We start from the raw sequence: 27,036 nt of genomic DNA on the forward strand, positions 1-27,036 counted from the left end.
GAGTATCGTCGAGGTATTCCTGCTAATCCTAGGAAGTGTTGAGGAAAGAATGTTAAATTTACTCCAATGAATATAATTGTAAATTGGATTTTTAATCATGTATTATTTATAGTTAATCCTGTAAATAGTGGATATCATTGAATGACACCTCCTATAATTGCAAATACTGCTCCTATAGATAATACATAATGAAAGTGGGCTACTACATAATATGTATCATGTAATACAATATCAAGTGATGAATTTGCTAATACTAATCCTGTTAATCCACCAATTGTAAATAGGAAAATAAATCCTAGAGCTCATAATAATGGTGGATTGAACTTGAATTTAGTTCCATATAATGTAGCTAATCATCTAAATACCTTAATTCCTGTAGGTACAGCAATAATTATTGTTGCTGATGTAAAATATGCTCGTGTGTCAACATCCATTCCTACTGTAAATATATGATGTGCTCATACAATAAATCCTATTAGTCCAATTGATAGTATAGCATAAATTATACCTAATGTTCCAAATGATTCAATTTTTCCTCTTTCTTGACATACAATATGTGAAATAATTCCGAACCCCGGTAGAATTAAAATATAAACTTCTGGGTGTCCAAAGAATCAAAATAGATGTTGATATAGAATTGGGTCACCCCCTCCTGCAGGGTCAAAGAATGATGTATTTAAATTTCGATCTGTTAATAATATAGTAATAGCTCCTGCTAAAACTGGAAGTGAAAGAAGGAGAAGTAATGCTGTAATAGCTACAGATCATAAAAATAAAGGTGTTTGATCTAAAGTTATACTTTCTGATCGTATATTAATTGCTGTTGTAATGAAATTCACTGCACCAAGAATAGATGATACACCTGCTAAGTGCAGTGAAAAAATAGCTAGATCTACAGATGCACCCCCGTGTGCAATAGCTCCTGCTAGAGGAGGGTAAACTGTTCATCCTGTACCAGCACCATTATCTACTATAGAAGATGTAAGAAGAAGGGTTAGTGAAGGTGGTAGTAATCAAAAACTTATATTATTTATTCGTGGAAATGCTATATCTGGTGCACCAATTATTAGTGGAACAAGTCAATTACCAAATCCACCAATTATAATAGGTATTACTATAAAGAAAATTATTACGAATGCGTGAGCTGTAATAATAACATTATAAATCTGGTCATCCCCAATTAGAGATCCGGGTTGGCCAAGTTCAGCACGAATAAGTATTCTTATTGATGTTCCTACTATTCCTGCTCATGCTCCAAATATGAAGTATAAAGTACCAATGTCCTTATGGTTTGTTGAGAATAATCATTTTTGCGGTAAGATGGCTGAATTTTAGGTGGTAGACTGTAAATCTACTTATGAGATGTTTTCTCTCTTATCATATTTAGGTCTTATATTCAATTATGATTCTAGACTGCAATTCTAGAGGTGTAAAATTTTACTAAGGCCTAAAAGATTATTCTTTTAATTATAACTTTGAAGGTTATTAGTTTGATTAACTTAAGTCCTTAGTATAATGAAATTAAGGTTGATGTTGAAATCAATCCTATTGTTGAAATTATTACTGTTATAGGAAGAATGATTCTTGATTTTTGGGACTTTATCTTTATAGATCACGAATTTTCTGTGTATGATATAATTAGAGCTGAGAATCTAATACGTATATAGTAGTAGAGTGTAATTGTAGTTAATACAACTATAATAGTTATAATAGTTGTTATATTGTTTTCTATTAATGATTGTATTACAATTCATTTTGGTAAGAATCCAAGGAATGGTGGTAGTCCACCTAAAGATAATAAAGATAAGAATATTATGAATTTAATTTCGGTTTTTATATTTCTGGCTGAATAAATTTGATTAAATAATAAAACTATAATTAATCTTAATAGTGAGTAAATAATGAAGTATAGTTCTCAGATGTTTTCTCTGACTGTTAATGATCTAATTATTCAACCTAGATGTCTGATTGATGAATATGCTAAAAGTTGTCGTAAGGATGTTTGATTTAAACCTCCTATTGCCCCAATAATAATTCTTAAGATAATAATTGTTCAAATAAAAGTTCTTGATTGAATACAATAAGATAAGACCATTATTGGGGCGATTTTTTGTCATGTTATTAATGTTAAACAATTATTTCATCTTGATGCTCCTATAACTTCTGGAAATCAGAAATGGAAAGGTGCAGCTCCAATCTTTAATAATAGTCTAGATCTAATTATTAATGATGGGATAAATTCTGTTTCCCATCCCATGGGATATTTTATTTGAATCAGCAAAATTCAAAATAATAATATTGTCGATGCTATTGCTTGGACAATAAAATATTTAATTGATGATTCATTTATTATTATATTTTTATTTCTTGTTAGGAGCGGAATAAATGAAAGTAAGTTGATCTCAAGTCCTATTCAAACCCCAAATCAGGAATTTGATGAAATGGACAGGATCGTTCCTATCATTAATGTTGATAGGAAGAGAAGTTTTGTAGAGTTGTTGGTCATTAAAAAGGAGAGGATTGATACCTCTATAAATGGGGTATGAACCCATTAGCTTGTTTAGCTTACCTTTTTACATTAAGGTGTATGATGCACGTTAGTTTTTGATACTAAAGGAGGTAGTTTAATTCTATCTTATGTAATTTTAATGAAGGTAATTTTATTTACTTTATTTACCCTATCAAGGTAACCCTTTAATCAGGCACTTCATTTATTTAATATATAAATCGAAAGTTTTTTTTTGAAATTCTTTTATGTATTATTTTGTTTAATTAGGATTAATTTATCCTGCTCATTTTATTTTATATATATATATATATATAATAAAAAATTTATATTAATATATTACATTTAATTGAAATTAAAGTATTATAAGTTCATCTTACCATTATCAATTGATTATTTTAATGCAATTATTTACCTAGGATTATAGCTACTTATGTTTTTAGCTTAAAATAGGTTATTATAATATAATATATATAATAATATGTAATTTAATATTTAATATTATTATAATTGGATATAATAAATAAAATTATTAATTTAAATATAAAATATTATAATTAATATAAATAATTATATTAATTATAATAATATAATTATGTAAATTATCTATAATTAGATTATTTAACTAATATATATGAAAGTTAACTTAATATAAAAAAAAGAATTCATATTAATAACATATTATATTAAATTACATAATTGTATAAAATATATTTATTATATTATTTAATCTTTCTTTATTTATTAGTGAAAAGAAAGATTAAATAAGAAAGAATATAATACATTTATTGCTATACATGTTCCATATTAATCTTTAATTATATATAATAGAGAAGTTGTTGTGGTCATACATAGGGGCGTTTCTTTTTTTTTTGTTAATGTTTGTGGTTTTTTTCTTTTTTTTTCTTTAAATATTTGAATCTTTTATTTTTTCCTGAATTAATAGATTTAAAATTTTCTTATATTTTATTTTTAAAAGTTTTATTCTTGCTTGTTTATTCACTTTTTCTTTGTATTATATGTAAGTTTTGTTAGACTAAATGTTCTTTTTGCAGTAATTTGATTTAATTATCAAGTGATTTTGGATTTAGCAATTGATTTAGTATCGGCATAATTCGTGCCAGCAGCCGCGGTTATACGATTGATACAAGTGAATATTATTGGTTAAAACAGTTGTTTATATTATTAGGGTTGAAATTTAAATTTGTAAGGTGAAATGTTAAAATTTATTTGTGGCCCTTTTTATGAATCTGTGAAATTTAAATAATAAACTAGGATTAGATACCCTATTATTTTAAATGTTAATTATATTTACCAGGGTACTATTAGTTAAGGTCTTTAAACCCAAAGGATTTGGCGGTATCTCATTCCATTCAGAGGAACCTACCCCATGATAGATAATACACGATTTACTCTACTTAATTTATTTGTTTGTATATCTCCGTTATCAGAGAATCTTTTTAGAGTTATAATTCTCAAGATTTATAATTATAAAATATTTCAGGTCAAGGTGCAGCTTATAGTTAAGAGGAGGTGGGTTACAATAGATTTTTGTTTATAACGGATTTGATAGTGAAATACTGTTAATGAAGGTGGATTTGATAGTAATTTAATTTATTTAATTTAACTGATATTGGCTCTGAGATGTGTACACATCGCCCGTCGCTCTCATTATTGATTATTCTATTTTATTTTAAAGTAGCTTCAATTTAGATGAGATAAGTCGTAACATAGTAGATGTACTGGAAAGTGTATCTAGGAAGAGTTTCAAGATATAACTTATTAGTAAAGTGTTTCATTTACACTGAAAATTTTTCTGTGCAAATCAGGATATCTTGATTATTTATTTTATTATATTTATTTTTTGTTTATTTAATTATTTAATATAAATAATTTTATTGTATTTTTGTCTTAGTATATTTTATAGAATTGATTTTTTAAATTATAGTTTATTGGTAATGTAAGTGTTTTATGAAATATTATTTTAAATTTTTTTAAGTAGATTTTATTTATTGTACCTTTTGTATCAGGGTTTATCAAAATTTTAGTATTTATTTTACTTGTCTCGATTTGGGTTGATTTATAAATAATTTATAGTTAATGTATCATAATTATTATTAAATTATTTATAGAAATGAGATGTTAATCGTTTCCCAAGATATCTAGTTTCTTAAGAAAAAATTTAATTTTTTAAAGTTATTTGTTTTTATTTAATTTTTTAAGTAAAAATATTAACTTATTTATTCTTTAAGGGATAAGCTTTGAAGTTAATAACCTATAATTTATTTTATAGAAATATAATAGTAAGCTTTAAACCAGCTATCTTTAAGATTACGTTTTAGTTCATTATTTTTTATTTTGATTTTATAAATATTTTAGGTTTTTTATTAAGATTATTAATTTAATTTTAAAATTTTTGTAATAATGATAGAATTAGTATATTTATTTGTATGAAATTTTTACCTTGTGAACTTATTATAAGGAACTAGGCAAAATTGATTTCCGCCTGTTTATCAAAAACATGTCCTCTTGTTTATATTTTGAGGTCTGGCCTGCTCACTGAGCGTATTTTTAAAGAGCCGCGGTATTTTGACCGTGCAAAGGTAGCATAATCTTTAGTCTCTTAATTAGTGGCTGGAATGAATGGCTTGACGAGAAATCAACTGTCTCTTAATAAATTTTTGAATTTAACTTTTGAGTCAAAAGGCTTAAATTCTTCTTTAGGACGAGAAGACCCTATAGAGCTTGACATTTTACTTTTATATAGTTTTTTGTTTGTCTTTCTATATTTAATGATGATGTTTTGTTGGGGTGACATGAAGAATAGATAAACTCTTCATTATTATATCATTTATTTATGTTTGTTATTTTGATCCATAATTTATGATCATAAGATTAGGTTACCTTAGGGATAACAGCGTAATTGTTTTTGAGAGCTCATATCGACAAAGCAGATTGCGACCTCGATGTTGGATTAAGAAAAATTTTGGGTGCAGGAGCCCAATGATTAGGTCTGTTCGACCTTTAAATTCTTACATGATCTGAGTTCAGACCGGCGTGAGCCAGGTCGGTTTCTATCCTAAGATTGTTAATCCATATTAGTACGAAAGGACCATATGGTTAAAATATTTTTTGTTATATTGATTAATATTAATTTATTTACTATTTTGACAGATTAATGTGTTGAATTTAGAATTCATTTATGTAGATTTTTTCTACAAATAGAATTGATACTTTATGATTTATTTATATTTATTTTGAATTTTCTTTTATTGGTTATTTGTGTTTTAATTAGTGTTGCCTTTTTAACTTTATTAGAGCGTAAGGTTTTAGGTTATATTCAGATTCGAAAGGGTCCAAATAAGGTAGGTTTTGTTGGAATTCCTCAGCCATTTAGAGATGCTATTAAGTTAATTTGTAAGGAGCAGCCAATTCCTATTATATCTAATTACCTACTTTATTATTTTTCCCCTGTTTTTAATTTAATGATTTCTTTAGCCGTTTGAGTAATTTTTCCTTATTTAACTTATATGTGTTCTTTTTCTTATGGATTTTTATTTTTTTTATGTTGTACTAGATTAGGTGTTTATACTGTTATAATTGCTGGTTGATCTTCTAATTCAAATTATTCATTATTAGGTTCTCTTAGTTCTGTTGCTCAAACAATTTTCTTTGTTGGTTTAAAGATTTTATTTATCTCATTTGTTTAGTGAAATTTTTTGAGAAAAGTTAATAGAAGAGTTAAACTTCTAATTTTATGTTTTCAAAACATATGCTTTTCCTAAGCTAATTAACTTTATTCCTTAATTAATTTATCTCATGCGTTTGCGACATGGACATTAATTAAGAAATATGTGAAGTAAATAATTGTTAAGATTTGACCTGTTATAATATAAGGTTCTTCAACAGGTCGTTTACCAATTCACGTTAGTAAGCATACAACAACTACTATAATTCAGAATAAAATTTGATTAATAGGGTAAAATTGAATGCCTTGGAATGGTGTTTTATTATAAAATGGTAAAATTATTAAGATTCTAATTGATAAAAATAATGCAATAACACCTCCTAACTTATTAGGGATAGATCGTAGAATTGCATATGCAAATAGGAAATATCATTCTGGTTGAATGTGAACTGGTGTTACTAATGGGTTGGCAGGTACAAAGTTATCTGGATCCCCTAATAGGTAAGGATTAATTAAACATAGTATAATTAATAATGATGTTATTATTACAAATGTAATAGAATCCTTAAAGGTAAAGTATGGATGGAATGGAATTTTTTCAATATCTCCATTTAGTCCAAGAGGATTATTAGATCCTGTTTGGTGAAGAAAAAATAAATGAATTGCTGCTATAGCAGCAATAATAAATGGTAATACAAAATGGAATGTGAAGAATCGATTTAATGTTGCATTATCAACAGCGAATCCTCCTCATACTCATTGGACTAAATCTGTTCCTAAGTATGGGATTGCTGATAATAAATTAGTAATTACTGTTGTACCTCAAAAAGATATTTGGCCTCAGGGTAAGACATATCCTATAAATGCAGTTGCTATAACTAAAAATAAAATCACTGTACCAATTATTCAGGTATATATATATATATAAGATCCATAGTAAATTCCCGTCCTACATGTAAGTAAATACAAATAAAAAATATAGATGCTCCATTTGCGTGTAAGGTTCGGATAATTCAACCATTATTTACGTCTCGGCAGATGTGTACTACACTACTGAATGCTATTTCAATATTTGATGTATAATGTATAGCTAAAAATAGTCCAGTTACGATTTGAATTACCAAACATAACCCTAATAGGGATCCAAAATTTCATCAATATTTATAGTTTCGGTGTTTTTGAAAAAGTCTATAAATATAGATATACCTAGAATAAATAATATTAATATGATAAATACTCACATTATTAATGTAATAATTATAGTGATTGATTTAGGCTGAAATATTTCGTTTGATGCAATTCTTGTAATGTAAATAAATAATACTAGTATACCACCAAGAAATGTTAAAAATAAAATATATGATAATCAATATCTTTCTATTATTGTTCCTGTTATTAATCCAACTAGGAAGGTTTGAAGGATAATAAAAAGCATTATTGATATTGGGTGTCTTAATTTAATAAAATTAATATTTATTACATTTGATAATGATATAATTATTATTTTGATCATTTCAGGGGTTAGTTTATTTAAAATACCGGTTTTGGGGACCGATGATGGAAGCTTTTCCACCTCTGAAGTTTTAAAAGTGGGGGCTGGACTTATTTCCGGTTTACAAGACCGGCGTTTTTTTTAAACTATTAAAACTAATGTTTATATTCTCTATTTTTACTTCTTTATTGATTTATTTTGCTGGTGTTTATGTTTTTTCTTCTAAACGTAAACATTTATTAATGGTTCTTTTGAGATTAGAATATATTGTTCTTTCTTTATTTATGTTAGTTATTGTTTTTCTTATTGAGTTTGATTATGATTATTTTTTTCCTGTTTTTTTTTTTTAGTTTTTTCTGTTTGTGAGGGTGCTTTAGGTCTTTCTATTTTAGTTTCAATAATTCGTTCTCATGGTAATGATTTTTTTAATTCTTTTGGTTTATCTTTATGTTAAAGTATTTATTTATAACTATTTTTTTGATCCCTCTTTGTTTATTAAATAATTGTTGATGGTTGGTTCATTCTTTAATGTTTCTGTCGGGTTTTGTTTTTATAATTTGTGTTTATTCATATGCTGATTTGAATATAATTAGATATTATTTTGGTATTGATTATTTTTCTTTTAGTTTAATTTTACTTAGTTTTTGGATTTGTTCTTTAATAATCACTGCTAGAGGTTCAGTTTATTTAAGTTCATATCATTCTAATTTTTTTGTTTTTATGGTTTTGATTTTAATAATTATGCTTTATTGTTCATTTGCTAGATTAAGTCTTCTTTCTTTTTATATTTTTTTTGAGGCTAGATTAGTTCCTACTTTACTTTTAATTTTGGGTTGGGGTTATCAACCTGAGCGTTTGCAGGCTGGTGTTTATTTAATTTTTTATACTTTGGTTGCTAGATTACCTTTATCATTAGTTTTATTTAAGGTTTATGATTTTTCTAATACTTTATATTTTCCTTTATTGGTTGATTTTGGTTCTTATTATTTTATGTTTTATGTATTTATAATTTTGGCTTTTTTAGTTAAGATACCTATGTTTTTGGTTCATTTATGACTTCCTAAGGCTCATGTAGAGGCCCCTATTTCAGGTAGAATAATTCTTGCTGGTGTTTTATTAAAGTTAGGTGGTTATGGTATTTTTCGTGTTATAAAGGTTATTTCTTATTTGGGTTTAAAGTTTAATTATTTTTGATTGTCTTTAGGTTTATCTGGGGGTGTTATTGTAAGATTTATTTGTTTTCGTCAGGTTGATTTAAAGTCTTTAATTGCATATTCTTCTGTTGCTCATATAAGAATGGTTATTGGTGGATTGATGACTATGAATTGATGAGGTTGTGTAGGTTCTCTTTCTCTAATGGTTGGTCATGGTTTATGTTCTTCTGGTTTATTTTGTTTATCTAATATTATTTATGAACGTTTAGGTAGACGAAGATTATTAATTAACAAGGGTATAATTAATATGATGCCAAGAATGGCTTTATGATGATTTCTTTTAAGATCATCAAATATGGCTGCTCCTCCTTCTTTAAATTTGGTAGGTGAAATTAGATTATTAAATAGAATTATATCTTGATCTTCTTTTAGATTCTTTGCTTTGATTTTTTTATCTTTTTTTAGAGCTGTTTATACTTTGTATATATATTCTTATTCTCAGCATGGGAATTATTATTCTGGTGTTTATACTTGTTCTCTTGGTTATTTTCGTGAATATCATCTTTTACTTTTACATTGATTGCCTTTAAATATTCTCTGTTTAAAGGGTGAATATTTCTTTGTTTAGTTTGCTTAAGTATTTTAATTAAAAATATTGTTTTGTGGAATCAATGATATGAAGTTTTTCATCTTAGGCCGTGAATTTATTTTCTATTTGTTCTTTGAGTTTTTTTTCTTTGTTTATGTCGAGAACTATAATTTTTATTTTAGGTATTTATTATTTAATAATTGATTATAGAGTTTTTGTTGAGTGAGAGCTTTTCAATTTAAATGGTTCTATAGTTGTTATAACTTTCATTTTGGATTGAATATCTCTTATTTTTATATCTTTTGTTATATATATTTCTTCTTTGGTTATTTATTATAGAGAGGATTATATATCTGGTGAAAAGAATATAAATCGTTTTATTATTATTGTTTTAATATTTATTCTTTCTATAGGTTTTTTAATTATTAGTCCTAATTTAATTAGAATTTTATTAGGTACAGATGGTTTAGGTTTAGTTTCTTATTGTTTAGTTATTTATTATCAAAATGTAAAATCTTATAGTGCTGGTATATTAACTGCACTTTCTAATCGTATTGGTGATGTTGCTATTTTAATTTCTATTGCATGAATGTTAAATTTTGGTGGTTGAAATTATATTTATTATTATGATTTTATTTCTAATTCTTTTGAAATAAAGCTCATTACTATATTAATTGTTTTAGCAGCTACAATAAGAGAGCTCAGATTCCTTTCTCTTCATGACTTCCTGCTGCTATAGCAGCTCCTACTCCTGTTTCTGCTTTAGTTCATTCTTCTACTCTTGTTACTGCTGGTGTTTATTTATTAATTCGTTTTAGACCAATATTGGATACTTATAATTGTGGTTGATTTTTACTTTTAATTGGTTGTATAACTATATTTATGGCTGGATTGGGCGCTAATTTTGAGTTTGATTTAAAGAAGATTATTGCTCTTTCTACTTTAAGACAACTTGGTTTAATAATAAGAATTTTGGCTATAGGTTATCCAAAGCTTGCATTTTTTCATTTATTGGCTCATGCTTTATTTAAGGCATTATTATTTATATGTGCAGGTTCAATAATTCATAATTTGAAGGATTCTCAGGATATTCGTTTTATAGGATCAATTGTTAATTTCATACCTTTAACTTCAGTTTGTTTTAATGTTTCTAGTTTATCTTTGTGTGGAATACCTTTTTTAGCGGGATTTTATTCAAAGGATTTAATTCTTGAGATGGTTTGTTTAAGATGAATTAATTGTTTAATTTTTTTTCTTTATTTTTTTTCTACTGGTTTAACTGCTTCTTATTCTTTTCGTTTGTTTTATTATTCAATATCTGGTGATAATAATTTTTATTCTAGATTTTCTTTTGATGATAAGGGTTATTATATTTCATTTGGAATAATTGGTCTATTGTTTGTTGCTGTTTTTGGTGGTAGTCTTTTATCTTGATTAATTTTTCCTATTCCTCATGTGATTGCTTTACCTAATTATTTAAAGTTTTTAACTATTACAGTTGTTATTTTAGGTGCTTATTTAGGTTATCTTATTTCTAATTTTGATTTTTCTCATAATTTATTTTATTTAAGTATACTTTCTTTTGTTAGATTTGCTGGTTCTATATGATTTATACCTTTTCTTTCAACTAAGTTTATTAGATATATTCCTTTAAAAATAGGTTATTATTCATCTAAGTCATTTGATTATGGTTGAGGTGAATTACTTGGTGGTCAAGGTTTATATAGATTATTTATTTATTTAATTGGTTATATTCAAGGTTGATATGATTCTAATTTCAAGATTTATCTTTTAACTTTTATTTTTTGAATATTTATTTTGGTAATATTGTTTTTCGTTTACTTAAATAGCTTATAATTAGAGCGTGACACTGAAGATGTTAAGGAAGTATTTTTACTTTTAAGTATTTATAAATATAGATATATTATTTTTACAGTGAAAATGTAATGTTTTATTTAAACTATATAAATTTTAGAAATGTTAACGGAGTTTAACCGCTAATATAAAAAGTTAGCAGCTTTCATATTGGCTTTACATTTCCTTAATTGGAACTATTATAGTTCAATTATATTATTAACAGTAATACGCCTCTTTTTGGCTTCAATTAATAAGAATAAGGGTAGTACATACCAATCTTCCAGGTCGAAACTGACTGCAATATTTCGCTTCTTATTCTATTTAAGGTTGATTGATAATATCAATACTTTTTGAATGCAACCCAAATGTTATATTTAACTACAACCCTTTATTCTGCTCATTGTAATGCTCCTTGGTTTCATTCATGGTATAGTCCTCCTAATAGAACTAGAATAAAAAATATTGTTGATACTGTTCAGATTATAATGTCTGAAGTTTTAAAAATAATTACAATTGGTAGAATTAGTGCAATTTCTACATCAAAAATTAAAAAGATTACTGCGATTAGGAAGAATCGTATTGAGAATGGTATTCGTGCTGATCTTTTTGGATCAAACCCACATTAGAATGGTGATCTTTTTTCTCGATCATTAATTAATTTGTTTGATAGTGTTGTTGCCAGGATTATAACAATTATTGTAATAATAAATCTAATGAAAACTCTTGTTGATAGAATTAGAATTGTTTTTCTTGATTTATATCAAGCTTTCTGATTGGAAGTCAAATGTACTATTTATACTAGAAAAACAATTATCTACCTCATCAATAAATAGAGATATATAAGAATAATCATACTACGTCTACGAAGTGTCAGTATCATGCTGCTGCTTCAAATCCAAAGTGATGTCTTGGTGAAAATTGATTTATTGAGTGTCGAAGTAGACATGTTGATAAAAAGATTGTTCCAATAATTACGTGTAAACCATGGAATCCTGTTGCAACGAAGAATGTTGATCCATAAACTGCATCTGCAATGGTAAAAGGTGCTTCTCAATATTCATATGCTTGAAGTATTGTAAAGTATAGTCCTAATAACACTGTGAAGAATAATCCTTGTAGTGCTTGAGTATGATTAGATTCCATTAAACTATGATGTGCTCATGTTACTGTTACTCCTGATGCTAAAAGAATAGCTGTATTAAGTAATGGAATTTGTATAGGGTTAAAGGGTTGAATTCCTATTGGAGGTCATAGTATTCCTAGTTCAATTGTTGGTGCTAATCTTCTTTTAAAGAATGCTCAAAAAAAAGAAACGAAAAATAATACCTCTGATGCAATAAATAAAATTATTCCTCATCCTAATCCAATTGATACAAATCCTGTATGTAATCCTTGATATGTTCCTTCTCGTACTACATCTCGTCATCATTGAATTATAGTTAGTAGGGTAATTCCAAATCCAATTATGAATAAGTTAATATTAAATAGGTGGAATCATTTTGCTAGTCCTGATACTAGGACTATTGCTCCAATTGCTCCTGTTAATGGTCAAGGTCTATAGTCTACTAAGTGGAATGGGTGGTTTGAGTGAGTTGTTAACATAGGTTTAATATACTTCTCTAGAATATAGAGTTCTTACAATTGAGAAAACATAGGCTTGAATTATTGCTACTGCTGATTCTAGAATTAATAGAAGTATTTGTCCAATAATTAGTAATGAGATTAAGTTTATTGCTATAGATGGTCCTGTGTTTCCTAATAAGGTTAATAATAAGTGTCCTGCAATTATATTTGCTGCCAACCATACTGCTAATGTACCTGGTCGAATAACATTACTAATTGTTTCAATTAGTACTATAAATGATATTAATGCAGGCGGTGTACCTTGTGGTACAAGGTGTGTAAATATATGATTAGTATGGTTAATTCATCCAAATAATATAAATCTTAGCCATATAGGTAGGGCAATTGCAAATGTTAATGCTAAATGTCTTGTTCTAGTAAAAATATAAGGGAATAATCCTATGAAATTGTTAAATAATATTATAATAAAAATTGAGATGAAAATGAATGTTGTTCCATTAAATGATTTTGGTCCAAGAAGTGTTTTAAATTCATTATGTAAGGTTAAATTTAGTTTATTTCAGATAATGTTAATTCTTGATGGTGTAAGTCAAAATAGTGATGGGATTAATAATAGTCCTAGAAATGTTCTAGTTCAATTTAATGATAAATTAAAGATGTTAGTTGATGGGTCAAATGTTGAGAATAGATTTGTTATCATTTTCAATTTAAGTTTTTTATTTCAATTGTTCCTTTTTCTGCTCTTTTAATAAGGTTAGGTTTAAATGAGAAGAAGTTTATTTGATTAAACAAGATTAATGTAGCTGAAAATATAATGAATAGTGAGAATCATATAAGAGGGGATATTTGAGGGATTTGGATATAATTTCCCCATCAGAAGTAGTCGTCAATTTACTATTATTTGGTTTAAGAGACCATTACTTACTTTCAGTCATCTGATGAATTTCAAGGTGTACTAATTTTTTTTAGTTACTTTAGATTGACACTCTAATGTTATTTATTTTAACTAACTCCTTAAATTATCTTAGATAATCACTTAATAAATAAATTTACTGAAGTTCTTTCAATTACAATTGGTATAAATCTGTGGTTTGCTCCACAGATTTCTGAGCATTGTCCAAAGAATAATCCAGGTCGATTTATTGTGAATGTTCCTTGATTTAACCGACCTGGCGTTGCATCAGTTTTAACCCCTAATGCAGGAACTGCTCATGAGTGTAGAACATCTGATGCTCTTGTTAATACTCGTACTTCTGTATTTATTGGTAGGATTGTTCGGTTATCTACATCTAGTAGTCGGAATCCATCATTTTCTAGGTCTTGTTCTGGTGTTATATAAGTGTCAAATTCTACGTCTATGAAGTCTGAATATTCATATCTTCAATATCATTGTCGTTCAATGGTTTTAATTGTAATTATTGCATCTACTGAATCATCAAGTAAATATAATAGTCGTAATGATGGAAGGGCAATAAAAATTAATGTAATTGCTGGTAAAGCTGTTCAGATTGTTTCAATTAAATGTCCATGAAGTATATTACGGTTAGTATAGGCAATAAATAATATATAACTTAGGGCATAACCTACAATTACTGTAATTAATAATAATACGACCATAGTATGATCATGAAAGAATGATAATTGCTCCATTAATGGTGAAGCTCCATCTTGAAGAGATAAATTTGATCATGTTGCCATTAATAAATATTTTCTAATAAAAGGTCAAACCTTTATTTGTAGAGCTTAAATCTACTGCACTAATCTGCCATATTAGAATCTAGAGATTAATGGTTATTCTGAGTAACTATGTTCTGCAGGAGGGTTATTTTGTAGTCATTCTGTTGATCTTCTTATGTTAGCTCTAAATATAATTGCTCGGTTTGTAATCATTCTTTCTCATATAATTACAATGAATATAATGATTCCTACAATAGAAATTGTAGACCCAATTCTTGATACTACGTTTCATGATGTATATGCGTCTGGGTAGTCAGAGTATCGTCGAGGTATTCCTGCTAATCCTAGGAAGTGTTGAGGAAAGAATGTTAAATTTACTCCAATGAATATAATTGTAAATTGGATTTTTAATCATGTATTATTTATAGTTAATCCTGTAAATAGTGGATATCATTGAATGACACCTCCTATAATTGCAAATACTGCTCCTATAGATAATACATAATGAAAGTGGGCTACTACATAATATGTATCATGTAATACAATATCAAGTGATGAATTTGCTAATACTAATCCTGTTAATCCACCAATTGTAAATAGGAAAATAAATCCTAGAGCTCATAATAATGGTGGATTGAACTTGAATTTAGTTCCATATAATGTAGCTAATCATCTAAATACCTTAATTCCTGTAGGTACAGCAATAATTATTGTTGCTGATGTAAAATATGCTCGTGTGTCAACATCCATTCCTACTGTAAATATATGATGTGCTCATACAATAAATCCTATTAGTCCAATTGATAGTATAGCATAAATTATACCTAATGTTCCAAATGATTCAATTTTTCCTCTTTCTTGACATACAATATGTGAAATAATTCCGAACCCCGGTAGAATTAAAATATAAACTTCTGGGTGTCCAAAGAATCAAAATAGATGTTGATATAGAATAGGGTCACCCCCTCCTGCAGGGTCAAAGAATGATGTATTTAAATTTCGATCTGTTAATAATATAGTAATAGCTCCTGCTAAAACTGGAAGTGAAAGAAGGAGAAGTAATGCTGTAATAGCTACAGATCATACAAATAAAGGTGTTTGATCTAAAGTTATACTTTCTGATCGTATATTAATTGCTGTTGTAATGAAATTCACTGCACCAAGAATAGATGATACACCTGCTAAGTGCAGTGAAAAAATAGCTAGATCTACAGATGCACCCCCGTGTGCAATAGCTCCTGCTAGAGGAGGGTAAACTGTTCATCCTGTACCAGCACCATTATCTACTATAGAAGATGTAAGAAGAAGGGTTAGTGAAGGTGGTAGTAATCAAAAACTTATATTATTTATTCGTGGAAATGCTATATCTGGTGCACCAATTATTAGTGGAACAAGTCAATTACCAAATCCACCAATTATAATAGGTATTACTATAAAGAAAATTATTACGAATGCGTGGGCTGTAATAATAACATTATAAATCTGGTCATCCCCAATTAGAGATCCGGGTTGGCCAAGTTCAGCACGAATAAGTATTCTTATTGATGTTCCTACTATTCCTGCTCATGCTCCAAATATGAAGTATAAAGTACCAATGTCCTTATGGTTTGTTGAAAATAATCATTTTTGCGGTAAGATGGCTGAATTTTAGGTGGTAGACTGTAAATCTACTTATGAGATGTTTTCTCTCTTATCATATTTAGGTCTTATATTCAATTATGATTCTAGACTGCAATTCTAGAGGTGTAAAATTTTACTAAGGCCTAAAAGATTATTCTTTTAATTATAACTTTGAAGGTTATTAGTTTGATTAACTTAAGTCCTTAGTATAATGAAATTAAGGTTGATGTTGAAATCAATCCTATTGTTGAAATTATTACTGTTATAGGAAGAATGTTTCTTGATTTTTGGGACTTTATCTTTATAGATCACGAATTTTCTGTGTATGATATAATTAGAGCTGAGAATCTAATACGTATATAGTAGTAGAGTGTAATTGTAGTTAATACAACTACAATAGTTATAATAGTTGTTATATTGTTTTCTATTAATGATTGTATTACAATTCATTTTGGTAAGAATCCAAGGAATGGTGGTAGTCCACCTAAAGATAATAAAGATAAGAATATTATGAATTTAATTTCGGTTTTTATATTTCTGGCTGAATAAATTTGATTTATGAAAATAAATTTATTTGCTTAAATAATAAAACTATAATTAATCTTAATAGTGAGTAAATAATGAAGTATAGTTCTCAGATGTTTTCTCTGACTGTTAATGATCTAATTATTCAACCTAGATGTCTGATTGATGAATATGCTAAAAGTTGTCGTAAGGATGTTTGATTTAAACCTCCTATTGCCCCAATAATAATTCTTAAGATAATAATTGTTCAAATAAAAGTTCTTAATTGAATACAATAAGATAAGACCATTATTGGGGCGATTTTTTGTCATGTTATTAATGTTAAACAATTATTTCATCTTGATGCTCCTATAACTTCTGGAAATCAGAAATGGGAAGGTGCAGCTCCAATCTTTAATAATAGTCTACATCTCATTATTATTGATGGGATAAATTCTGTTTCCCATCCCATGGGATATTTTATTTGAATAAGCAAAATTGAAAATAATAATATTGTCGATGCTATTGCTTGGACAATAAAATATTTAATTGATGATTCATTTATTATTATATTTTTATTTCTTGTTAGGAGCGGAATAAATGAAAGTAAGTTGATCTCAAGTCCTATTCAAACCCCAAATCAGGAATTTGATGAAATGGACAGGATCGTTCCTATCATTAATGTTGATAGGAAGAGAAGTTTTGTAGAGTTGTTGGTCATTAAAAAGGAGAGGATTGATACGTCTATAAATGGGGTATGAACACATTAGCTTGTTTAGCTTACCTTTTTACATTAAGGTGTATGATGCACGTTAGTTTTTGATACTAAAGGAGGTAGTTTAATTCTATCTTATGTAATTTTAATGAAGGTAATTTTATTTACTTTATTTACCCTATCAAGGTAACCCTTTAATCAGGCACTTCATTTATTTAATATATAAATCGAAAGTTTTTTTTTGAAATTCTTTTATGTATTATTTTGTTTAATTAGGATTAATTTATCCTGCTCATTTTATTTTATATATATATATATATATAATAAATAATTTATATTAATATAATACATTTAATTGAAATTAAAGTATTATAAGTTCATCTTACCATTATCAATTGTTTATTTTAATGCAATTATTTACCTAGGATTATAGCTACTTATGTTTTTAGCTTAAAATAGGTTATTATAATATAATATATATAATAATATGTAATTTAATATTTAATATTATTATAATTGGAAATAATAAATAAAATTATTAATTTAAATATAAAATATTATAATTAATATAAATAATTATATTAATTATAATAATATAATTATGTAAATTATCTATAATTAGATTATTTAACTAATATATATGAAAATTAACTTAATATAAAAAAAGAATTCATATTAATAACATATTATATTAAATTACATAATTGTATAAAATATATTTATTATATTATTTAATCTTTCTTTATTTATTAGTGAAAAGAAAGATTAAATAAGAAAGAATATAATATATTTATTGCTATACATGTTCCATATTAATCTTTAATTATATATAATAGAGAAGTTGTTGTGGTCATACATAGGGGCGTTTCTTTTTTTTTTTGTTAATGTTTGTGGTTTTTTTCTTTTTTTTCTTTAAATATTTGAATCTTTTATTTTTTCCTGAATTAATAGATTTAAAATTTTCTTATTTTTTACTTTTAAAAGTTTTATTCTTGCTTGTTTATTCACTTTTTCTTTGTATTATATGTAAGTTTTGTTAGACTAAATGTTCTTTTTGCAGTAATTTGATTTAATTATCAAGTGATTTTGGATTTAGCAATTGATTTAGAATCGGCATAATTCGTGCCAGCAGCTGCGGTAATACGATTGATACAAGTGAATATTATTGGTTAAAACAGTTGTTTATATTATTAGGGTTGAAATATAAATTTGTAAGGTGAAATGTTATTAGTAAAGTGTTTCATTTACACTGAAAATTTTTCTGTGCAAATCAGGATATCTTGATTATTTATTTTATTATATTTATTTTTTGTTTATTTAATTATTTAATTTAAATAATTTTATTGTATTTTTGTCTTAGTATATTTTATAGAATTGATTTTTTAAATTATAGTTTATTGGTAATGTAAGTGTTTTATGAAATATTATTTTAAATTTTTTTAAGTAGATTTTATTTATTGTACCTTTTGTATCAGGGTTTATCAAAATTTTAGTATTTATTTTACTTGTCTCGATTTGGGTTGATTTATAAATAATTTATAGTTAATGTATCATAATTATTATTAAATTATTTATAGAAATGAGATGTTAATCGTTTCCCAAGATATCTAGTTTCTTAAGAAAAAATTTAATTTTTTAAAGTTATTTGTTTTTATTTAATTTTTTAAGTAAAAATATTAACTTATTTATTCTTTAAGGGATAAGCTTTGAAGTTAATAACCTATAATTTATTTTATAGAAATATAATAGTAAGCTTTAAACCAGCTATCTTTAAGATTACGTTTTAGTTCATTATTTTTTATTTTGATTTTATAAATATTTTAGGTTTTTTATTAAGATTATTAATTTAATTTTAAAATTTTTGTAATAATGATAGAATTAGTATATTTATTTGTATGAAATTTTTACCTTGTGAACTTATTATAAGGAACTAGGCAAAATTGATTTCCGCCTGTTTATCAAAAACATGTCCTCTTGTTTATATTTTGAGGTCTGGCCTGCTCACTGAGCGTATTTTTAAAGAGCCGCGGTATTTTGACCGTGCAAAGGTAGCATAATCATTAGTCTCTTAATTAGTGGCTGGAATGAATGGCTTGACGAGAAATCAACTGTCTCTTAATAAATTTTTGAATTTAACTTTTTAGTCAAAAGGCTTAAATTCTTCTTTAGGACGAGAAGACCCTATAGAGCTTGACATTTTACTTTTATATAGTTTTTTGTTTGTCTTTCTATATTTAATGATGATGTTTTGTTGGGGTGACATGAAGAATAGATAAACTCTTCATTATTATATCATTTATTTATGTTTGTTATTTTGATCCATAATTTATGATCATAAGATTAAGTTACCTTAGGGATAACAGCGTAATTGTTTTTGAGAGCTCATATCGACAAAGCAGATTGCGACCTCGATGTTGGATTAAGAAAAATTTTTGGTGCAGGAGCCCAATGATTAGGTCTGTTTGACCTTTAAATTCTTACATGATCTGAGTTCAGACCGGCGTGAGCCAGGTCGGTTTCTATCCTAAGATTGTTAATCCATATTAGTACGAAAGGACCATATGGTTAAAATATTTTTTGTTATATTGATTAATATTAATTTATTTACTATTTTGACAGATTAATGTGTTGAATTTAGAATTCATTTATGTAGACTTTTTCTACAAATAGTATTGATACTTTATGATTTATTTATATTTATTTTGAATTTTCTTTTATTGGTTATTTGTGTTTTAATTAGTGTTGCCTTTTTAACTTTATTAGAGCGTAAGGTTTTAGGTTATATTACACTAGATCGCGTGTTAAATAAGGTAGGTTTTGTTGGAATTCCTCAGCCATTTAGAGATGCTATTAAGTTAATTTGTAAGGAGCAGCCAATTCCTATTATATCTAATTACCTACTTTATTATTTTTCCCCTGTTTTTAATTTAATGATTTCTTTAGCCGTTTGAGTAATTTTTCCTTATTTAACTTATATGTGTTCTTTTTCTTATGGATTTTTATTTTTTTTATGTTGTACTAGATTAGGTGTTTATACTGTTATAATTGCTGGTTGATCTTCTAATTCAAATTATTCATTATTAGGTTCTCTTCGTTCTGTTGCTCAAACAATTTCTTATGAAGTTAGTTTAGCTTTAATTTTATTGTCTTTAATTATTTTAATTGGTAGTTCTAATATGTTTGATTTTATAAACTATCAGCTTTATTGTTGATTTATTATTATTTCTTTTCCTTTAGCTTTAGCTTGTTTTGCTTCTTGCTTAGCTGAAACTAATCGTACTCCTTTTGATTTTGCTGAAGGGGAATCTGAGTTAGTTTCAGGATTTAATATTGAGTATGGTGCGGGTGGTTTTACTTTAATTTTTTTAGCTGAATATACTAGAATTGTCTTCATAAGAATGTTATTGGCTTTAATTTTTTTGGGCGGTGATTTTTATTCTTTTATATTTTTTATTAAGCTTGCTATTATATCTTTTAGTTTTATTTGGGTTCGTGGAACATTACCACGGTTCCGTTATGCTAAATTAATGTACTTAGCTTGAAAAAGTTTTTTACCTTTATCTTTGAATTTTTTTATTTTCTTTGTTGTTTTAAAGATTTTATTTATCTCATTTGTTTAGTGAAATTTTTTGAGAAAAGTTAATAGAAGAGTTAAACTTCTAACTTTATGTTTTCAAAACATATGCTTTTCCTAAGCTAATTAACTTTATTCCTTAATTAATTTATCTTATGCGTTTGCGACATGGACATTAATTAAGAAATATGTGAAGTAAATAATTGTTAATATTTGACCTGTTATAATATAAGGTTCTTCAACAGGTCGTTTACCAATTCACGTTAGTAAGCATACAACAACTACTATAATTCAGAATAAAATTTGATTAATAGGGTAAAATTGAATGCCTCGGAATGGTGTTTTATTATAAAATGGTAAAATTATTAAGATTCTAATTGATAAAAATAATGCAATAACACCTCCTAACTTATTAGGGATAGATCGTAGAATTGCATATGCAAATAGGAAATATCATTCTGGTTGAATGTGAACTGGTGTTACTAATGGGTTGGCAGGTACAAAGTTATCTGGATCTCCTAATAGGTAAGGATTAATTAAACATAGTATAATTAATAATGATGTTATTATTACAAATGTAATAGAATCCTTAAAGGTAAAGTATGGATGGAATGGAATTTTTTCAATATCTCCATTTAGTCCAAGAGGATTATTAGATCCTGTTTGGTGAAGAAAAAATAAATGAATTGCTGCTATAGCAGCAATAATAAATGGTAATACAAAATGGAATGTGAAGAATCGATTTAATGTTGCATTATCAACAGCGAATCCTCCTCATACTCATTGGACTAAATCTGTTCCTAAGTATGGGATTGCTGATAATAAATTAGTAATTACTGTTGCACCTCAAAAAGATATTTGGCCTCAGGGTAAGACATATCCTATAAATGCAGTTGCTATAACTAAAAATAAAATCACTGTACCAATTATTCAGGTATGTATATATATATAAAATCCATAGTAAATTCCCCGTCCTACATGTAAGTAAATACAAATAAAAAATATAGATGCTCCATTTGCGTGTAAGGTTCGGATAATTCAACCATTATTTACGTCTCGGCAGATGTGTACTACACTACTGAATGCTATTTCAATATTTGATGTATAATGTATAGCTAAAAATAGTCCAGTTACGATTTGAATCACCAAACATAACCCTAATAGGGATCCAAAATTTCATCAAAATGAAATATTTGTTGGGGCAGGTAAGTCAATTAAAGAGTTATTAATAATTTTAATTAAAGGATGTCTTAATCGTAAGGGTTTATTCATTAGTAATTATCTTATTTTACGAATAGGTCCCTGATTAATATTGGTGATTTTAACAACTGCTAGTAGTGCTAAAAATAAATAAATTATTATTATTATTGTAATAATGAATGTTGGTCTATTATATAATTTTTCTAAAGATATTGTTATTTCTTGATAATTGATTGAATTATCAATATTTATAGTTTCGGTGTTTTTGAACAAGTCTACAAATATAGATATATCTAGAATAATTAATATTAATATGATAAATACTCACATTATTAATGTAATAATTATAGTGATTGATTTAGGCTGAAATATTTCGTTTGATGCAATTCTTGTAATGTAAATAAATAATACTAGTATACCACCAAGAAATGTTAAAAATAAAATATATGATAATCAATATCTTTCTATTATTGTTCCTGTTATTAATCCAACTAGGAAGGTTTGAAGGATAATAAAAAGCATTATTGATATTGGGTGTCTTAATTTAATAAAATTAATATTTATTACATTTGATAATGATATAATTATTATTTTGATCATTTCAGGGGTTAGTTTATTTAAAAAACCGGTTTTGGGGACCGATGATGGAAGCTTTTCCACCTCTGAAGTTTTAAAAGTGGGGGCTGGACTTATTTCCGATTTACAAGACCGGCGTTTTTTTTAAACTATTAAAACTAATGTTTATATTCTCTATTTTTACTTCTTTATTGATTTATTTTGCTGGTGTTTATGTTTTTTCTTCTAAACGTAAACATTTATTAATGGTTCTTTTGAGATTAGAATATATTGTTCTTTCTTTATTTATGTTAGTTATTGTTTTTCTTATTGAGTTTGATTATGATTATTTTTTTCCTGTTATTTTTTTAGTTTTTTCTGTTTGTGAGGGTGCTTTAGGTCTTTCTATTTTAGTTTCAATAATTCGTTCTCATGGTAATGATTTTTTTAATTCTTTTGGTTTATCTTTATGTTAAAGTATTTATTTATAACTATTTTTTTGATCCCTCTTTGTTTATTAAATAATTGTTGATGGTTGGTTCATTCTTTAATGTTTCTGTCGGGTTTTGTTTTTATAATTTGTGTTTATTCATATGCTGATTTGAATATAATTAGATATTATTTTGGTATTGATTATTTTTCTTTTAGTTTAATTTTACTTAGTTTTTGGATTTGTTCTTTAATAATCACTGCTAGAGGTTCAGTTTATTTAAGTTCATATCATTCTAATTTTTTTGTTTTTATGGTTTTGATTTTAATAATTATGCTTTATTGTTCATTTGCTAGATTAAGTCTTCTTTCTTTTTATATTTTTTTTGAGGCTAGATTAGTTCCTACTTTACTTTTAATTTTGGGTTGGGGTTATCAACCTGAGCGTTTGCAGGCTGGTGTTTATTTAATTTTTTATACTTTGGTTGCTAGATTACCTTTATTATTAGTTTTATTTAAGGTTTATGATTTTTCTAATACTTTATATTTTCCTTTATTGGTTGATTTTGGTTCTTATTATTTTATGTTTTATGTATTTATAATTTTGGCTTTTTTAGTTAAGATACCTATGTTTTTGGTTCATTTATGACTTCCTAAGGCTCATGTAGAGGCCCCTATTTCAGGTAGAATAATTCTTGCTGGTGTTTTATTAAAGTTAGGTGGTTATGGTATTTTTCGTGTTATAAAGGTTATTTCTTATTTGGGTTTAAAGTTTAATTATTTTTGATTGTCTTTAGGTTTATCTGGGGGTGTTATTGTAAGATTTATTTGTTTTCGTCAGGTTGATTTAAAGTCTTTAATTGCATATTCTTCTGTTGCTCATATAAGAATGGTTATTGGTGGATTGATGACTATGAATTGATGAGGTTGTGTAGGTTCTCTTTCTCTAATGGTTGGTCATGGTTTATGTTCTTCTGGTTTATTTTGTTTATCTAATATTATTTATGAACGTTTAGGTAGACGAAGATTATTAATTAACAAGGGTATAATTAATATGATGCCAAGAATGGCTTTATGATGATTTCTTTTAAGATCATCAAATATGGCTGCTCCTCCTTCTTTAAATTTGGTAGGTGAAATTAGATTATTAAATAGAATTATATCTTGATCTTCTTTTAGATTCTTTGCTTTGATTTTTTTATCTTTTTTTTAGAGCTGTTTATACTTTGTATATATATTCTTATTCTCAGCATGGGAATTATTATTCTGGTGTTTATACTTGTTCTCTTGGTTATTTTCGTGAATATCATCTTTTACTTTTACATTGATTGCCTTTAAATATTCTCTGTTTAAAGGGTGAATATTTCTTTGTTTAGTTTGCTTAAGTATTTTAATTAAAAATATTGTTTTGTGGAATCAATGATATGAAGTTTTTCATCTTAGGCCGTGAATTTATTTTCTATTTGTTCTTTGAGTTTTTTTTCTTAGTTTATTCCGAGAACTATAATTTTTATTTTAGGTATTTATTATTTAATAATTGATTATAGAGTTTTTGTTGAGTGAGAGCTTTTCAATTTAAATGGTTCTATAGTTGTTATAACTTTAATTTTGGATTGAATATCTCTTATTTTTATATCTTTTGTTATATATATTTCTTCTTTGGTTATTTATTATAGAGAGGATTATATATCTGGTGAAAAGAATATAAATCGTTTTATTATTATTGTTTTAATATTTATTCTTTCTATAGGTTTTTTAATTATTAGTCCTAATTTAATAAGAATTTTATTAGGTACAGATGGTTTAGGTTTAGTTTCTTATTGTTTAGTTATTTATTATCAAAATGTAAAATCTTATAGTGCTGGTATATTAACTGCACTTTCTAATCGTATTGGTGATGTTGCTATTTTAATTTCTATTGCATGAATGTTAAATTTTGGTGGTTGAAATTATATTTATTATTATGATTTTATTTCTAATTCTTTTGAAATAAAGCTCATTACTATATTAATTGTTTTAGCAGCTACAATAAGAGAGCTCAGATTCCTTTCTCTTCATGACTTCCTGCTGCTATAGCAGCTCCTACTCCTGTTTCTGCTTTAGTTCATTCTTCTACTCTTGTTACTGCTGGTGTTTATTTATTAATTCGTTTTAGACCAATATTGGATACTTATAATTGTGGTTGATTTTTACTTTTCATTGGTTGTATAACTATATTTATGGCTGGATTGGGCGCTAATTTTGAGTTTGATTTAAAGAAGATTATTGCTCTTTCTACTTTAAGACAACTTGGTTTAATAATAAGAATTTTGGCTATAGGTTATCCAAAGCTTGCATTTTTTCATTTATTGGCTCATGCTTTATTTAAGGCATTATTATTTATATGTGCAGGTTCAATAATTCATAATTCGAAGGATTCTCAGGATATTCGTTTTATAGGATCAATTGTTAATTTCATACCTTTAACTTCAGTTTGTTTTAATGTTTCTAGTTTATCTTTGTGTGGAATACCTTTTTTAGCGGGATTTTATTCAAAGGATTTAATTCTTGAGATGGTTTGTTTAAGATGAATTAATTGTTAAATTTTTTTTCTTTATTTTTTTTCTACTGGTTTAACTGCTTCTTATTCTTTTCGTTTGTTTTATTATTCAATATCTGGTGATAATAATTTTTATTCTAGATTTTCTTTTGATGATAAGGGTTATTATATTTCATTTGGAATAATTGGTCTATTGTTTGTTGCTGTTTTTGGTGGTAGTCTTTTATCTTGATTAATTTTTCCTATTCCTCATGTGATTGCTTTACCTTATTATTTAAAGTTTTTAACTATTACAGTTGTTATTTTAGGTGCTTATTTATGTTATCTTATTTCTAATTTTGATTTTTCTCATAATTTATTTTCTTTAAGTATACTTTCTTTTGTTAGATTTGCTGGTTCTATATGATTTATACCTTTTCTTTCAACTAAGTTTATTAGATATATTCCTTTAAAAATAGGTTATTATTCATCTAAGTCATTTGATTATGGTTGAGGTGAATTACTTGGTGGTCAAGGTTTATATAGATTATTTATTTATTTAATTGGTTATATTCAAGGTTGATATGATTCTAATTTCAAGATTTATCTTTTAACTTTTATTTTTTGAATATTTATTTTGGTAATATTGTTTTTCGTTTACTTAAATAGCTTATAATTAGAGCGTGACACTGAAGATGTTAAGGAAGTATTTTTACTTTTAAGTATTTATAAATATAGATATATCTTATTTTTACAGTGAAAATGTAACGTTTTATTTAAACTATACAAATTTTAGAAATGTTAACGGAGTTTAACCGCTAATATAAAAAGTTAGCAGCTTTCATATTGGCTTTACATTTCCTTAATTGGAACTATTATAGTTCAATTATATTATTAACAGTAATACGCCTCTTTTTGGCTTCAATTAATAAGAATAAGGGTAGTACATACCAATCTTCCAGGTCGAAACTGACTGCAATATTTCGCTTCTTATTCTATTTAAGGTTGATTGATAATATCAATACTTTTTGAATGCAACCCAAATGTTATATTTAACTACAACCCTTTATTCTGCTCATTGTAATGCTCCTTGGTTTCATTCATGGTATAGTCCTCCTAATAGAACTAGAATAAAAAATATTGTTGATACTGTTCAGATTATAATGTCTGAAGTTTTAAAAATAATTACAATTGGTAGAATTAGTGCAATTTCTACATCAAAAATTAAAAAGATTACTGCAATTAGGAAGAATCGTATTGAGAATGGTATTCGTGCTGATCTTTTTGGATCAAACCCACATTCAAATGGTGATCTTTTTTCTCGATCATTAATTAATTTTTTTGATAGTGTTGTTGCCAGGATTATAACAATTA

The 27,036-nt window shown here is 26.4% G+C and overlaps 2 long non-coding RNA genes across 2 annotated transcripts in view; both read left to right on the forward strand.

Moving 5' to 3' along the window:
* LOC126313211 (uncharacterized) overlaps positions 1–26,322 on the forward strand; it is a 31,684-nt gene extending 5,362 nt beyond the window's left edge. The window contains exon 2 of the long non-coding RNA XR_007555083.1: positions 26,142–26,322. This is a non-coding gene — a long non-coding RNA (uncharacterized LOC126313211). The remainder of the gene's footprint in view (positions 1–26,141) is intronic.
* Positions 4,355–19,993, forward strand: LOC126313202 (uncharacterized). The gene is made up of 2 exons (XR_007555075.1): positions 4,355–5,517; positions 19,843–19,993. It is a non-coding gene; the product is annotated as an uncharacterized LOC126313202 (long non-coding RNA).
* Positions 26,323–27,036: the final 714 nt, after the last annotated feature.

Source organism: Schistocerca gregaria, unplaced genomic scaffold, assembly GCF_023897955.1.
Source record: "Schistocerca gregaria isolate iqSchGreg1 unplaced genomic scaffold, iqSchGreg1.2 ptg000470l, whole genome shotgun sequence".
In the NCBI taxonomy this organism is placed as follows: Eukaryota; Metazoa; Arthropoda; class Insecta; order Orthoptera; family Acrididae; genus Schistocerca; species Schistocerca gregaria.